The 16,006-nt window shown below is 40.7% G+C and overlaps 1 pseudogene; it reads right to left on the bottom strand.

Annotated features, from left to right (window-relative positions):
- Positions 1-12,082: 12,082 nt before the first annotated feature.
- LOC124510234 (52 kDa repressor of the inhibitor of the protein kinase-like) lies at positions 12,083-15,412 on the bottom strand (annotated as a pseudogene).
- Between the last annotated feature and the right edge of the window lie 594 nt (positions 15,413-16,006).

Raw genomic sequence — 16,006 nt, 5'->3', positions numbered from 1 at the left:
AAAAAAAAAGTACTACTCTATAAAGGGGCCAATAGACTTCACAAGACTGCCCAAAAGTTCACAGCACTACTAAGATTAAAATACCTACCCAGGGCCATATAATTAGAAATATTTGAAGAAGCAATGACATACAAATTGGTTTTGTTTATTGTATTTTGATTGAACTAAGACAATTCTACTAATCAATAATCCCCAATCTGGGCATCACATACTTCTCAAGTAATTTCTCATAATACATACTCTTTTCATTAACTTAGCAAGTCAGCCATTCACACTTGCATCATCAGAAGAAATCCAATTGTTCTCTGCTACTCCACCTGTTCCTAGATATCTCACCTTACACAGGGCAGGTCTGCGATAGGATGTCAGGGGCACCAGGAAAGAGTTTGTTTCTTCTACCTTCCTCCTCTACCAGATTCATGCTAATTATGGATGCTTGTAATTTCTTTATGAATTTAGGGTTTAGGAGGGCCCCTTCAAAAAGTTTTGTATCATTATTAGGGATAAGAGTTAATGGTCAAGTGCCCTCTCCAAGGGGGATGATGATTAACATTCACACAGAGGTATAAAAAGCACACAGTTTCTCCAAGGAAAATTAAAAAAAAAATTATGTTTATTTTAGAGAGAGAGAGCGTGAACAGGGGAGGGGTAGAGAGAGAGAGGGAGACACAGAATCTGAAGCAGGCTCCAGGCTCTGAAATGTCAGCACAGGGCTCAACGCAGGGCTCGAACTCAAGAACCATGAGATCATGACCTGAGCTGAATTGGATGCTTAACAGACTAAGCCACCCAGGCTCACCTCCAAGAAAAATTTAAATAGGAGAACTGTGCAATAAGAAAGAAGCATTGAGAAGGGAGGGAAAAGAGCACAGCAAGAGAAATAGGGCACCAAAGTCTCTCTCACAACTTTGCCCTAAACTTTGATGATTCACTTCAATTCTAGTTATTATAATTTCCAGTTCCTCGGTTTCCCATTTGCCAAGCAGGAGTGGTAATATGTGCTTGCCACTCATGTACTGGCTGTGTAGGGACGACTACCAGCCTCCTGGGCACCAAATGCTTTGCATTCAGTCAAGCAAATGTCACATGCCACAGTCAGTGCTGGAAAAACCATCTCTTCTTTATGATGGATGTCACCATGGCCTGTCCTTTCCTGCTAATAATGTAGTTCTTCGGTCTCTAGGCTTCCCACAACACAGGAAGACTGCAATTACATGTGTTTTTAGGCTGACTCATTTTCTAATGGTAACAATCAGTATTTAAGCTAATTAGGAAGATTCTTTTGATGTTCTTTATTTCATTCACAATTAGTCTCCTGCTCTTACGTGTGTGTGTGTGTGTGTGTGTGTGTGTGTGTATGTTTAAATAAACTCCCAGCCAGTAGTGGGAGGAGAAAGAATCATTTCACTGTTCTCAATTTCTATCTGGTTTCAGAGAATTGCTCACCATCTGGCTATTTCTCACTTGAGGCACCTAAAGAGAGTTTGAGTTACTCTGAGCTGCCTCTGAATCCAGGTCCGGATGGGTACTTGATCTGAGAAAGGTCAAAAGTCCCAGAATGTTCTCTCTTTCTTTTGAGTCAATTCCCTGTTTCCGCCAAGTCCCTATCAAAATTCAAGTTGAACTTCCAGACTCTAGCGCTGGGCACAGATGACTTTAGCCATTAGCCAACTTCAGAGAGCAAGACCCTAAGGGAATGGACAAAGAGATGGGTAAAATTAGATGGGATGTAAAGTTTGCAGATTCTACTAGAGAAGGGTGAGGTAAAGGGTGCTCTTCAGGAAAGAGATAGGAGGACCCTACAGAGGTCTACAAAGGAGATGAGCCCTCCCAAAGAAAGTCTTTAGCACTTTAATTAACCACTGGCTTTTTAATCAAATGACTACTGTTCCATGGCTTGAAACAAGGGAACTTTGAACATTAGTCTCTAGGTGAATTTTTTTTTTTTTTGATGGGCCACAGAGGTGGTTCAGTCAGTTAAGCATCTGACTTCAGCTTAGGTCACGATCTCGTGGTTTGTGGGTTTGAGCCCTGCATTGGGCTCTGTGCTGACAGCTCAGAGCTTGGAGCCTGCTTCGGATTCTGTGTCTCCCTCTCTCTCTCTCTGTCCTTCCCCTGCTTGTGTTCTGTCTCTCTCTCAAAAATAAATAAACATTAAAAAAAAACAGGTCACAGAGGCAAAATTAGGGCCTGTCAATGTCAGCCTGGACAAGGAGGGTGGTTCTGGTCAGTGGCAAAACCGAAGATCAGACTATTCATAGGTTCTCCGGGATGGCCTGTGAATAGAATTCATTCAGCCATTCAGTTAACATGTAAGGCAAATGTATTCAAGCTACAGAGAACCCTAAGACGTGATCCTTCTCCTGAAGGTGCTCACCATCTGGCATGGGAATGAAATGCTTGGACCACTCACAGACACTGACAGAGCTTGGGTTAGTCTCTGTGAGTGAGATGTCACAGAACATGGCAGATGACGCTCACCAAAAGCACACCTCTGAGCTCTGAGCAGGAAGCTCCATTTTCATTTAAAGTAACACCACAGATGGAAATCACTATCTTGTGTGTGCGGATGTGGCTAACAAAAATAAATAAATAAATATATAAAAAATCTTTTCGTTGCCTGTATGTGAAGACTGAAATTTGGTTTGCAGGTGCAAAAATTGCTTGCTGTTTCAGATGTCTGGGGGTTCCAATTCACATTCTGAGCTGGGCTCCTAACTTGTTCACACAAAACTGTCAATTTTCAGGGTGCCTGGGTGGCTCAGTTAAGTGTCAGAATTTAGCTCAGGTCGTGGTCTCACGGTTCGTGAGTTCAAACCCTGCATTGGGCTCTATGCTGACAACTCAGAGCTTGGAGCCTACTTCGGATTCTGTGTCTCTCTCTCTCTCTGCCCCTCCCCAGCTCACACTCTGTCTCTCTCTGTCTCTCTCTCTCTCTCTTTCTCTCTCTCTCTCTCTCAAAAATAAACCTTAAAACAATTTTTTCAAACGTCAATTTTCTAGGCAACTGTTGTGGCCCATCTTTACTTACCCCCGGGAATGCCTAAAGTCAATAACCATGGTCTATCATTTAAAATTATGGGTCAAACTGAGAAACAGACTCTTTAAAAAAAAGTTTATTTCTTTTGAGAGAGAGAGAGCACAAGGGCGGGGGGGGGGAGGGAGGAATAGAGAGGGAGAGAGAACCCCACGTAGGTTCTGCACTGCACTGTCAGTGTAGAGCCTGATGTAGGGCTCGAACCCACCAACTGTGAGATCATGACCTGAGCCAAAATCAAGAGTCAGATGCAACCAACTGAGCCACCCAGGCGCCCTTCAAGAAACAGACTGTTAACTATCGAGAACAAACTAATGGTTGCCAGAGGGGAGGTGGGTGAGGATATGGGTAAAATAGGTGATGACAATTAATTTTTTTTAATATTTATTTATTTTTGAGAGAGAGAGAGAGAAGGCATGAAGATCAGACTATTCGGGGCAGTGACAGAGGGAGACACAGAATCCGAAGCAGGTTCCAGGCTCTGAGCCAGCACAGAGTCCAATGCGGGGCTCAAACTCCTGAACCCTGAGATCATGTCCTGAGCCAAAGTCAGATGCTTTATCGACTGAGCCACCCAGGTGGCCCCAGTGATGACGATTAAAGAGTGCACTCGTTGTGATGAGCACTGGGCGTTGTATGCAAGTGTTGAATCACTTAAATTGTACACCTGAAATTAATATTCACCATATGTGAACTACTGGAATTTAAATAAAAACTTATAAAGTAAAAAATAAAATTATGAGTCAAGATGTATTTTTTTTAACATGTGGGGGTTTTTTGTTTGTTTTGTTTTGTTTTAATTCTCTGCCTATGGGGCGCCTGGGTGGCGCAGTCGGTTAAGCCTCCGACTTCAGCCAGGTCACGATCTCGCAGTCCGTGAGTTCGAGCCCCGCGTCAGGCTCTGGGCTGATGGCTCAGAGCCTGGAGGCTGTTTCCGATTCTGTGTCTCCCTCTCTCTCTGCCCCTCCCCCGTTCATGCTCTGTCTCTCTCTGTCCCAAAAATAAATAAAAACGTTGAAAAAAAAATTAATTCTCTGCCTGGCTTTTATGTAGGCTCCTTCTTTCTCGACGTTCAGCTTTTCAGTTACACAGCTTCACCTCTTATTCTACTAGCACAGAGTATCACACACTGTTCCAGCATGAACACACCCCACCTTCCCCACCCCCACGTTGCTGAAGCTGTGACCATCCCCCCATCGGCAGCGTGCCCTTCTCTCTCAGAGCTTCAAGCCACAGAGCTATCACCTCCCCGAACAGAATTATCTTCTTTCTCTTCTTTGCCTGGTGAAATCCTATTCATCCTTCACATCCCAGCTGAGGCATGACTGCCACCGTGACACCTCGGTCACTAAACGTCATTCCTCCTTGATGTTACCACATCTGCCCCCATCTCCATTGCAGCGCTAATATAGCACCCAGCTATTTCTTTATGTGATTATCCGTCCAAAGAGGAAGTTATTTTTCAAGCATTTAGAATGGTTCCTGACAAAGAAATCACTGATGGATTAATGAAGCAATTAATAGCCTACTCCTCTGATAGAACTGTTTTTCAGAAAGCACCAATTGAGTAGTCGGATGACCTAAACTTGCCATTTTAAGCCATCCTTGTAGCTCAGCGATGAAGCTGACGCAAAGGATAAAAGTCTGGATGCATATCTGTTACTTGAAGAAGCCTCAGAGGTCGTAGAAAAAATAAGACAGCTTCTCCTCTACAGACCTCCAATTTGCTCTATAACCTGATTTAATCAAGGTCACACACTCAGTCTAGAAGACAGAGCGAGCCACCCTGCACTGGATTCAGTTCAATGAGAGCAGCATGCAGGGACTGGCCTCATCACCTCTAGCCTGCACCAATCATTACCCAGAGGCAAGAGAGAAACTCAAGTCTTCATTGGTCCTTGGCAAACATTACTGAACACTCCAAATAACCCAGCCCTGCATTCAATCATTAACTGGTGGAGTCCTAAGCACTGACACTTGGAAAGGGTCTAGCAATCACCTCTTCTGACTTACCCCCAAAGGAGGAACCTTCTCTATTACATTTGGAGCAAATGGTCACCAATATCTGCTTAAAAACATCTACAGCCAGGAAGCTCCTTACTCTGTGAGGTACCTATGAACCTCTGCTGAGCAACTATACAGATTAACGAGCAAAGACACATAAAGCACATAGTACCTGGCACAAAGTAATTGTTCAAGCAATTTGAGTTACTGACATTTTTAATCATTATCAACTTTCAAATCCTTGGTTTTTTTTTTTTTTTTTGGCTGACAATTCCTTCTTTTTTTTAAGTTTTTTAATTTATTTTGAGAGAGAGAAAGAGAGTGAGTGGGGGAGGGGCCAAGAGAGAGGAGAGAGAATCCCAAGCAGGCTCCATGCTGTCAGTGCAGAGCGTGATGTGGGGCTCGATCCCACAAACTGTGAGATCATGACCTGAGCTGAAATCAAGTCGGATGCTTAACCGACTGAGCCACCCAGGCACCCTGACAATTCCTTCTTTTAAGATAAACAATGTACAAGTGAGCAAAACGTTATGTCTAGTACACTTTGGTTTATACAAAATATAAAGAATCCTACACATATGTATGATGATGTGTATGAGTTTGTGTAACTATGCTTACAAAGCTTCTTGAAGGACTCCTTAGCTGCCACTGCAGATGATGCCCACCGTGAGAATGCGAATGCCCATGCCAAAGATGCGGTCTGTAGTCCTTTGATGCCAGAAAGCTCCTGGGCCCTGTGCCATAGGTGAGATGAAAAGCCCTCCACCCACTCTTAGGCTGTACAATATCACTTGGAGCTGGAAGCAATATGCTATATCCAGAGCCCTACAAAATCCATCATTCATCTAAGCCAATCCAAGATGCTGGGTAGGGTGTCATCTTCCCATCTCCAACCTTTCCAAAGCTCAGCTACTAACTTCACTTGGAAAAAATGAGTACACACAAAATATTTTCACAAGAGTAAGTAACTATTTCTGTATCAGTAAATTTAGAAATTACCTAAAGGGCATGGTGTCTTCAGAGATCCAGCTCTGACCAGAACATAAACACCTTCCAACAATGTGACGTAGAGCAGTTTAGCTACTGAGAGCTATGGCTGTCAAACATACAGTTTTCTAATTATGAGCAAAGCTCTGTAATTATAAAACCAACTACCCCAGTCCTGTGCTTTCCCTAACTAAAGAACTCTTTCCGCTGAAGGTGTGTTCGAGTCTCCAGCTCATGCAGATACACCTGCAGCTTTGAAATGACAGGTTGCTTTTGCCCTCACCTTCTACCATTGCCATTCAGGTTTCAAAGATCTAAACCCTAAGACAGAAGAGTCACGCTTCAGTCAGAACTTATATCCTGGATATTCATGTTCTCTTCCCCAGGAATTTCTGCTAGAAGCCTGCGAATGAAATCTTAGCTTGGTTACCCAGTCATCTCATACGTATTCATTAGTTCATCATATAACATTTTGAGTACCTGTTTTACATAAGCCATAATATACCCTTCACTATTGCCTCTCCTGGATATATTTCAATTCATGGAATACAGAAATGTGGAAAATCATGCACAGTTCCCCTCCCACCAACTTCGTTAACATTCTGTTTTGCTTATTTTTAATTATCATAAATTTTTTTTTCTGAATTTAAGATAGAAATAAATGCAAAGGCCTGTATGTTACTGTTATTTAAGAGAAAAAGACTATACATAAATATATGCTCATAGAGACATGAAATATTTCTAGAAGAAACTGATGTTAGTGATGCCTCTGAGGAGAGAAGGTAGGTAGCTTAGCGATAAGGTAAAATCCTAGGTGATGAGACAAAAACAACGTAAAATCCTGTTTCTGTCCTGGGACCCTGAAGAAGCAAATTTTGAAAAGCAAATACATGCTTACCGTTTTATGTTCTTCTACACTTTTTCAATCTTGAACGATGTTCATGTGTTGAGAATTCAGAAAAATCATAAATATTGCACAACACTGACCTAATCTTAGTAAATTTATAATTAACTTTTGAATAAAAAATTCTGAGGTCAGCTCTTAGTTGACCTAGAGATTCTTAGATTTTTTTTGTCTCCTATCATTAACAAAAACCCCCACGCCCTATCTCCCAACCCACCAAAGAAATTACCAATTCCTCACTTATGGTAAATAAGTAAGTATATTACTTTCCTATTGCCAATATAAAAAATTACCACAAACTTCATGTCTTAAAACAACACAAATTTCTTTTCTTATAGTTCTGGAGGCCAGAAGTCTGACATGGGTCTCACAGAGCTAAAATCAAAATGTAGCAGGGCTGCAATTCTTTCTTGAGGTTATAGAAGAAGAATCCATTTCTTTGCCTTTTACAGCTTCTAAAAGGTAGTCACAATTCTAGGCTTGTGGTTCTTTCCATCTGTAAAGACTGCAATGGCTGGTCAAATCTTTCTCCTATTTTATGATTCTAATGCCCTTCTGACTCCCAATTCCACTTTCATACTGGGTCCTCCCAAATAACTCAGGATAGTCTCCGAATGTTAAGGTCAGCACGTTAGAAATCTTGATTCCACCTGCAACCTTAATTCACCCTTGCCATGTAACATAACATATACACAGCCTTCAAGATTAGGGCATAAACATCTCTGCGTGGGCACTATTCTGCCTACCACAGTAAGTAGATTACATAGATACATACATCCATCCATACATTACATACATAGAGGTTCTGAAGAGATATGGCTTCTTCCATAGGATGGCTTTTTACATTAGAAAACATAACATTCAAAATCCTTGTCTGAAATAAGTGCTTTTGGATTCCTTTGGCACTGTTGGGAACCATTCCAAGACATATAAGGAAGTAGTTGTGACAGTCTCTAAATATATGCTCTGCAGACTGACTTCCTGGTCTCAAATCCCAGGTCTACCCCTTACACTGTATGACTTGTACCTCAGCTTCCTCATTCATAGAATGAAGTTAGTATTTAGTGCCTATATCACAAGGTTGTTATGAGGCTTAAATGAGTTACTACCATTTAGAAAAGTGCCGCACGTAATAAGTAATCAATACATGCGACTTAGTTTGACTTGATTCACACCTGCATGACTCAGAGCGCCCACAAAAGAATCCCTCCCAGAACACAGAAATGGTCAGCCCCAAATCCTGTCTCTGTCCTAGGAGCATTGAGAAGAAAATATTGATAATATTTTAAAATCCACCTTTAAAATCCACTGCCATCTAGTTTTTTACTTTTGACTTACCAAACTGAAAGTTAAAATAACAGCCTATCCAGTAAAACATCAGGTAAGAACCTGGTAAGCCTACTGGTTTTCTGCTATGGGTTATATGGATTGAGACAGTCTTTGACCTTAAGGAAATTGCCATGCAATGGGTAGGCAGTACAAACAAAGAGCATAATTAAACAAATTTAACAAAAAGATACATTTCTACAGCCTCAGAAAACTCGGATCTAATAAAGCGAAGGAAGTGGCTCTCCATTTTGTTCTGTTTGCTCCCAATGTCCCAAGTCTGAAAACTCTGTATAGCAATTCTCATAGCTAACACCAAGGAAATAGAACACACGTGTCAACTTCGGAACTATAGCCACTCAGTGGGACCAAACTACCTATCACCAATCCTTTAGAAAACTTTTCCTCTAGTTTCTAGGGATTGTTTCTGGGAAATAGCTAAAAAGATAGCTAATTCATCCCTCTTCACCCCTCTGGATTGATCATGCTAAAGGATTACCCAGTGCACAAAGCTCAAAGACAATTACAGGAGCACACGGTATCTTAGTCCAACAACTAAACAGTACTTAAAACATAAAGATTACACTGAAAACCCTTTGGAGTTTTGTGATTAGAATGTTGTCACGGCCTATCCTCATTCCTGCAAAATCACTGCCAAATTTGAGTCAATAAATCTATTTATTCTCCTTTCAAGTATTTTGGCAGCCACTCCACCATATAATTTAAAGCACTAAGAAAACTGACGATACCTGAATGTCAACACCATGGAAAAGGAATGCATACTTGATAGTCTGTACTTCACCGTGATTATCAAATGAAATTCAATTTTATATTCTCAAAGATGGCAATTTCTCTCAATGTGATAAGCTATATAATTAATGACCTCAGGAGAAATTAAATACTAGCCTGCTAAGTATACAATTAAATCCAGTCTTCAGCCATTCCATAATTTTCATTACCCCTATGGAAACGTTCTGGACTAGCAGCCTTTTAAGTTTTCTATATGCAAGATGAAATTTCGTTCAGTGGGAATAATACAGCCAGAATCTATACAACCAGAATCTAAAAAGGTTTAGTAAGATTTGTCTGTAGCTCCCATTTACAAATATCAAAGGTATAAAGCATTTTGGCTGGTAATGTCACATTTATTGGGATTTAGGTTAATCAGATTATAAGCACTTCTAAGTGAACAACATCTTTTTCTCTTTGCGCAGAAATTGTCCAACATCTCTGGTTCGGTGAGAAGAGAAGAAAAGCTTTGTCAAAGAGGCTGAGAATCTAAACCAAACAAGATGCTATGTGACCACAGTAGAAGTCCTCATGCTGACTGTTTTATTTTTTTCTTTTAATTTGGGTCCATTTATTCAGTCAAAGTGAGTTTTTGGTGAGATTAAAAAATAAATAAATAAATCACACCTGAATTTCTGCATTCATTAAGAAGGAATTAAGCGTCACCCTTTAAGTGTCAGGCACTGTTCTAAGAACTGGGTATAGGTACCTAAGGGACACGTCCAAAGAAAGGCATCATCAGGATTCCAAATATTGGGCAATGGCTAAAAGTGAGTGCTTGAGAGTAGCTGAAATGTCTGTTGGAGAAAAGAGAAGAAGTGCCATATTCCAGGAGTACGGTCCAGCCAACTAATTTTTTAAAAGAACTGTCATTAAAAATAATTGTAAATTAATTACAAAACTGAAGAAAGGCAAAGTTGTACAGTACACAAGATAAGCCCAAAAAGAAAACTGAGAGAAAGTGGTCAGCAAATACAAAATAAAGAATGGGCACAAAGAAACCCAGAGTAGAAACTTCTACGGGTGAATGAGAATATTTGGAGAAGTAAATCTGATGATTTTGAATATGTCCATCTCATCTGGCTGTGTTTATAAAAAGGGGAAAAAATGATGAACTTAGGATTGTTTCCCCTCATACTGCAATCAATAGAAACTTCCTTTTCGCAATGAGACTTTAAACAATTAGGGAAACATTTTGGTTTCCAGCTAATGGATTTAATAGTGATTGCCATTGCAGGAAAAGCACTTCATCCAATTGTAGACATGCCAAAGGTGGAAGAGAGGGAGGCAGAAGACGCATAAACTGCACTAAAGGCCCTCACAGCTGGCTTTGAGTCACTGAGAAAATAATATCCTTCCTCTAATAATCCCTTAAAGACTTGGGTTTGCTTTTGTGCACGATGAGAATGTGCTGGCCTAAGAACAACTGTTGTTTCAGCACTTGAACATCAGGGACCTAGATGTTCTATTTACTGTACCGATGCCAGGCATTCCTAAGTAATATGTGAGCTGACCTTGAGAAAATATACATATAGTGGAGGTTCAAATACTTACATACCAGTATCTAGTTAATGGCATATTCAATCCTCCCACATTTTTTCCTAATGCTCCTCATCCTAGGGTCTCTAAGTATTTTCTGATTCCCTGGCTCTTCACCAGAGCAAAGTTGGGCAGAGAAAGGAAAACTACCCTGGGTCACCCACACTAGCACTGTAAGTAATCTGTTAAATTTGGGGCCTGCTTTTCCAGAATTAACCCTCACATCTGCTTGCACCGGTGCCATATTATTTTAAATACATTCAACTTATGGCCTTGCTTTATGTATGCATCAATATTTCAACTGACCTACAAATGTCGGCAAATAAAAATTTGCTATTATAAATACTGATGTTAATATGATATAGGAGGATGATAATTAAGCTTGGATAATTTTATGAATTAAAGATAATTGGCATTGAACCAATAAGGCACATTTATGCATTATGTATTTGCTAAATTAATTTCTTGCCTACTATTGATTTTGTGTTAAGAGATTATGCCATTTGTTGTGTGAACAAACTGTACTTTTATTTTTTTAAGTAAAATTCACATTTTATTGAAATAAACTCTACAAAATTGATTTTCTTCACCAAAAATAACAGCAACATTTCCTGTATTACTCCTAGTTACACCACAAAACACTTGTTTTTGTAGGTTTTCCAGGTTTTGCTTATAAATCAAGATGAGGCAGTAGATATAGTCGTGAAAAAGATAGAGGAAAACAGACAAATCAGTTGTCAGTATCCATGGCCTCTGATCTTGACCATGAAACAGAGGTGTTCAACAAATACCTGCTAAAAAGCTTATGAAGATGTAGGCTCAACAAAGGACTACAAACAGCAACAACCTAATGCGCACCAACAATGGCAGGCTCGCCCATTCAAACTGTAACTGTAATTTGTTCCTTTAGGTTCATTTGATAAAGACAAAATCTACACTGAAATCCTTGCTTGGCAAGCTCACCTGTTTTCCATTCTCTCTATATATATCTCTCTCTGGCTGTCTGGTAACTCTCTTAACTGTCCATTACAGATTTTTAACAAACTTCACACTCCAGGTCACTTGTGAGCTTCATCGTAACATTTTATACAATGTATTCCTTTCTCCCACACCTCTTCAAAATCTGTTTCTTCCAAGAAGTGATAACTCAATACCTGACAACTGGATCCAGTGATAATAAATGTTGTGTCTAAAATGACCTCACTGAAACAATTCCAAAGCACGATTAGCAGAGATCACACAGAAGTGTAATGTGGCACTTTCAATGCTATCTTCTGGAAGAACAGTTATGTCTCCAAAGCATAAGAGTTCCAACAGGGGCCATTTAAGTAGGCAGATCATCAATGACTAATGGACTCAATGAGAAGTTGACGGGTCAAGATATTCAGTGATTAAGTGGCCTACATACATGTGACAGCTTTTCATAAGATGTTTTCAAATTTCTTACAGATTTTTCCAAATATCAAACATAAGACAGAACCTACTTTAAAAGTCTCCTAGGTATTTTCAATGGTGTCTGAGATATCTGTAGGAAGCTCTGACTTAGTTGTATAGAGTTTGATATAGGTGTCCACCATTAAATCCAGGTCACGTTTTATATCAAAATTTATGTTAAGCAAAGCCAAGATACTTGATATTTGATCTGTCAAAATGTTCCTCAGGTACGCTTTGAGATGCTTTTGCCCATTTTCATAGCATTCATTCTCAACCTTCATCACAGGAAGAATATATAGGACTTTCGGCAATGCATAAACATTAGGAAAAAACTCGATGTCTTGCAGATGCAGGGCTCCATAAATGGTGGATGGAAGCTCCATATCTTTCCCTCTGTGTTTCCACTTGATTCTCCAACAAAGCAGCTCAGCTGAGAGTGTGTCGGGGTTGGGTAAGTCACTCCTGTATATGTCAGCATGGTGCCCCTCCGATGTATTAAATTTGAGCTGTCCCATGACAGAGCGTACAAGAGATAAGCATTTAAGAGCTCTGAAGTGCTGTTCTGAGAATGTACCTTTCAGTTCCTGAATAATGCGTTCCACTGTTGGGACATGTAGAGTTTCTTATAGTAAAGTAGAGTTACTTTATAGTAACTCTCTCAGAGGTTAGCTGCGATTCCACATTACCTTGCTGGGCTCTGCGGAACTTCCCAGGGAGTTTCAGCTGAATATCAAGTTTAGTTGCCAAATTTGTGGCTTCGGCAGACCAAAATTCATGATCAACTTCAATATTTTCCATCACTTCATTTAGTGAATACAGCACTGCAACAAGCTACCGGTGGCAAAGAAGACATTGGAGGTTTGCCCTCGAGATTTTTCCCAAAGGCTCTTGTAAAAGATAGAACATTTTTAAGAACAACAATGGTAACAATGAAATCAAAATCTGTTACTGTGCTACAGAGTACAAATGCTCAACCAGCTAAACAGTTATTCCACCTAATGTTTGTATCACTATACCGTCTAAACTATACCATAAAACAAGTGCTTGTAGGAGGTCTTTTAAAATTTCAAAACCATTATGCCTGCCTGTCCACTAAGAATGGCAAATTTCCGTCATTTCTTTACCTTTTTCCTCACTGCTCTGAAAGAGGACAGAAATGAGACTGTCAAGCTCTAAAAGCAGTTCTAGAGTTCGATGGAAGGAAGAACGGACTTCCTCAATTGTTCCTAATATAACAGATACTCCCACAACAGGCACGGATTTTGCCAACCATGTATTTAAGGGACAGGCAGAGCAAAGTGTGTAGACAGCTTGGGGATATTTCTCTAAAGTCCAGAAGCAACAACTTTCATTTTGGAAGAAAATCCATTGGACACAGCGTTAAGCCTGGCCATGACAACATTCCACGTTCAGTCCCCACTTCTCAATTACCGCGGTGTGAAATTTCACAGCCAAACTTTCTGGATCAGCTTCGTGAGGCACGAAGGCCACAGAGTCCTCTCTCAGGTTATGAGACTCCTCAACCAAGCTCACCAACACAGGCAAGTGTTCTTCCTCTGCTATGTCCACTACATCATCAGTGATGATGGAAAGAAGTGGGAGTCTCTCACTTCCCTGAGGGTTTCCTCCCGAACGCAGCTCTCACAGACCTCTAGCATCTGCCTCTGCTGTGTTTTCGAGCGGAACAAGCGTTAACTGCTGTTGTCTCAAAGAGCTTTCTTGAACCTCTTCTCCGGAATTTACGCCGCATGTCAGCAGTGCTTGAAAGTTACCAGGAGTAAAGAGACCCTCTGGGGGCTCATCAGTTTCATGTCTGTCCAGAGGTATGTCTTGTTTTCCTACAACAGTCAAAATTTCACATACAGTTTGAAGTACTCTTTGTTTTCTTTCTCTTCAAGGGTTAAAGGTAAAATGTCTTCATCCTGGTCTTTACCCCCTTCTTCTGCACTGGGGTTCTGAGCATTGCTGTTGTTTATTTTTTTATGTTTTTGTTCCTGTTCAGAAGTTTCATCCATTTTTTTCTGTTTCAGAATCTCAGGACCCAATTGAGTCTTCACTCAATTCTTTCATTCATTTTCTCTGTCTACTATGATAGACACAAATGACTATCAAATGATTGGTCAAATGACTGGTAAGATCAAATATTGTTGATATCGCATTATCTCAAAGAACTGTCCTGTAAGGCCTCTCCCAATGACTTCACAAGTATCTGCTTCAATTAATTTTGACAAATAAGATAACCCAATCATTCTTGAGTTTGCCGATGCCTCTGCAAAATGCACAGTTCTACAGATCATAGAGGTCTCAAAGTGTTTGGCACGTAATCAATAATGTCTATTTAGTGGATCGGGTGTTTTATCTTCTAAATCTGCTCTCCTGAAATTCTCCACCCACTTCTGGCATCTGGAAGCATCCGGCGGGAACCTGGAGAAAGCCAGGTCTCACTGAGCGCTCTCCCTCGTGCAGTGGGGACAGTGCAGAAGTTTGGCCTCAGGGGAGAGGCCAGGCTGGCTGGCTCAGCAAGGGGGCAGGGGACGGGGGGGGGGGGGGGGGGGGGGGCGGGCGAGAACTAAACTGTACTTTTAATTATAGTGTAAGAACTTCTGTAGCGTGAAATTAAGTTATGAAAAGCAAAATGTAATATACAATTCCCTTTTAGGATATTCTATCACTTAGGAGTAGTTTTAGCTGCAAGTAACAGAAAACCTGACTGCAAGTAACAGAAAACCTGGCTTAAGCCACAGGGACATTACTTAACAAAAAGACCAGAGAAAAGCCATCCCAACATTGAATCAGTGGCTCAATGATGTCATCAGGATGCAGGCTCCTTCAAATTTTCTGCTCCACCATCCTCAGTATGTATTTAATATTTTTCCTCAAGGTCTAAGATAAGTATCACAGCACCCTGTTTTCAACGACAATAGGATTTTCCTAGTGTATCACCTAAAGATTATGTTCCAGAACAGGTTCATATGCTCATCCAAACAAGTCACTGGCAAGGAGCAACAAGACTGTCATAAGTGCTTTTACACCAAACGTGATTTATACCCGGAGCCGGGTACACTGGCATGGAAGAAAGCCAGCAATAGAGTCCATCCCATGTGTGACACCTCTGAAGCCAAGCACGTAATGGAGATCCTACCAGGTAAGTAAATGGTGATATTCTGAGTCTTGCACACTAGAGTCAAAGCTGAAGAGAAAATATGCTTATTGGCTTTGGCACTGGATCATCCCCACTGAATTACCTCTAAGTCCACAGGTCCTCTCCTGAATGGACAGACACCGCCTCTAATGTCAATAGTAAGAAACAAGTGCCACTGTCTACTATCCCCAGCTGGGATCCAGCAAGGACGAGAGGGGAAACAAAGAGACAGGAGTGGGAGCATCTTCATGTCTGCAGATGGAAACTAAAAAAAAACTATGAAGCCTTAGGTCTAAAAGTTTTGCCAAGAAACCCAGATAACATTTTCTTCTACTAACCTGCTGGGAAAACTATAGGAGCTTTGAAGGAAGGGTCAGAACACTGCTTCAACTCCAAGATCAAGGAGCTTAGGAACAACGACTACCCTCATCGCCGTAAATCATCTTTGTGACATTACGTCTCTTTTAAAATAGGAAGTAAGGGGTCAAATTTGTGGGTTAAACAACGACCCCTACTAATTATACATGTACTGCAAAATAATTCAAAAACTGCTTTAGGGACACCTGCATGGCTCACTCTGTTGAGCATCCAACTCTTGGTTTTGGCTCAGGTCATGATCTCACGGTTCGTGAGTTTGAGCCCCGCATCAAGCTCCGGGCTGACAGCTTGGAGCCTGCTTGGGATTCTCTCTCTCCCTCTCTCTCTGATCCTCTCTTGTGTGCTCTTTCTTTCTCTCTCTCAAAAATAAATAAATAAACTTTAAAAAACTACTTTGGAGCATAAGCCTGGCAATTTAGCTTATTAAGAAAGAACTTTCCAGATTTGCAATCAGAATGTACTAAAG

Source organism: Lynx rufus, unplaced genomic scaffold, assembly GCF_022079265.1.
Source record: "Lynx rufus isolate CCGP_SWC_20201006 ecotype Redwood Valley unplaced genomic scaffold, mLynRuf1.p SCAF_1, whole genome shotgun sequence".
Taxonomy (NCBI): domain Eukaryota; kingdom Metazoa; phylum Chordata; class Mammalia; order Carnivora; family Felidae; genus Lynx; species Lynx rufus.
This window is presented reverse-complemented; position numbering and strand designations above follow the sequence as displayed.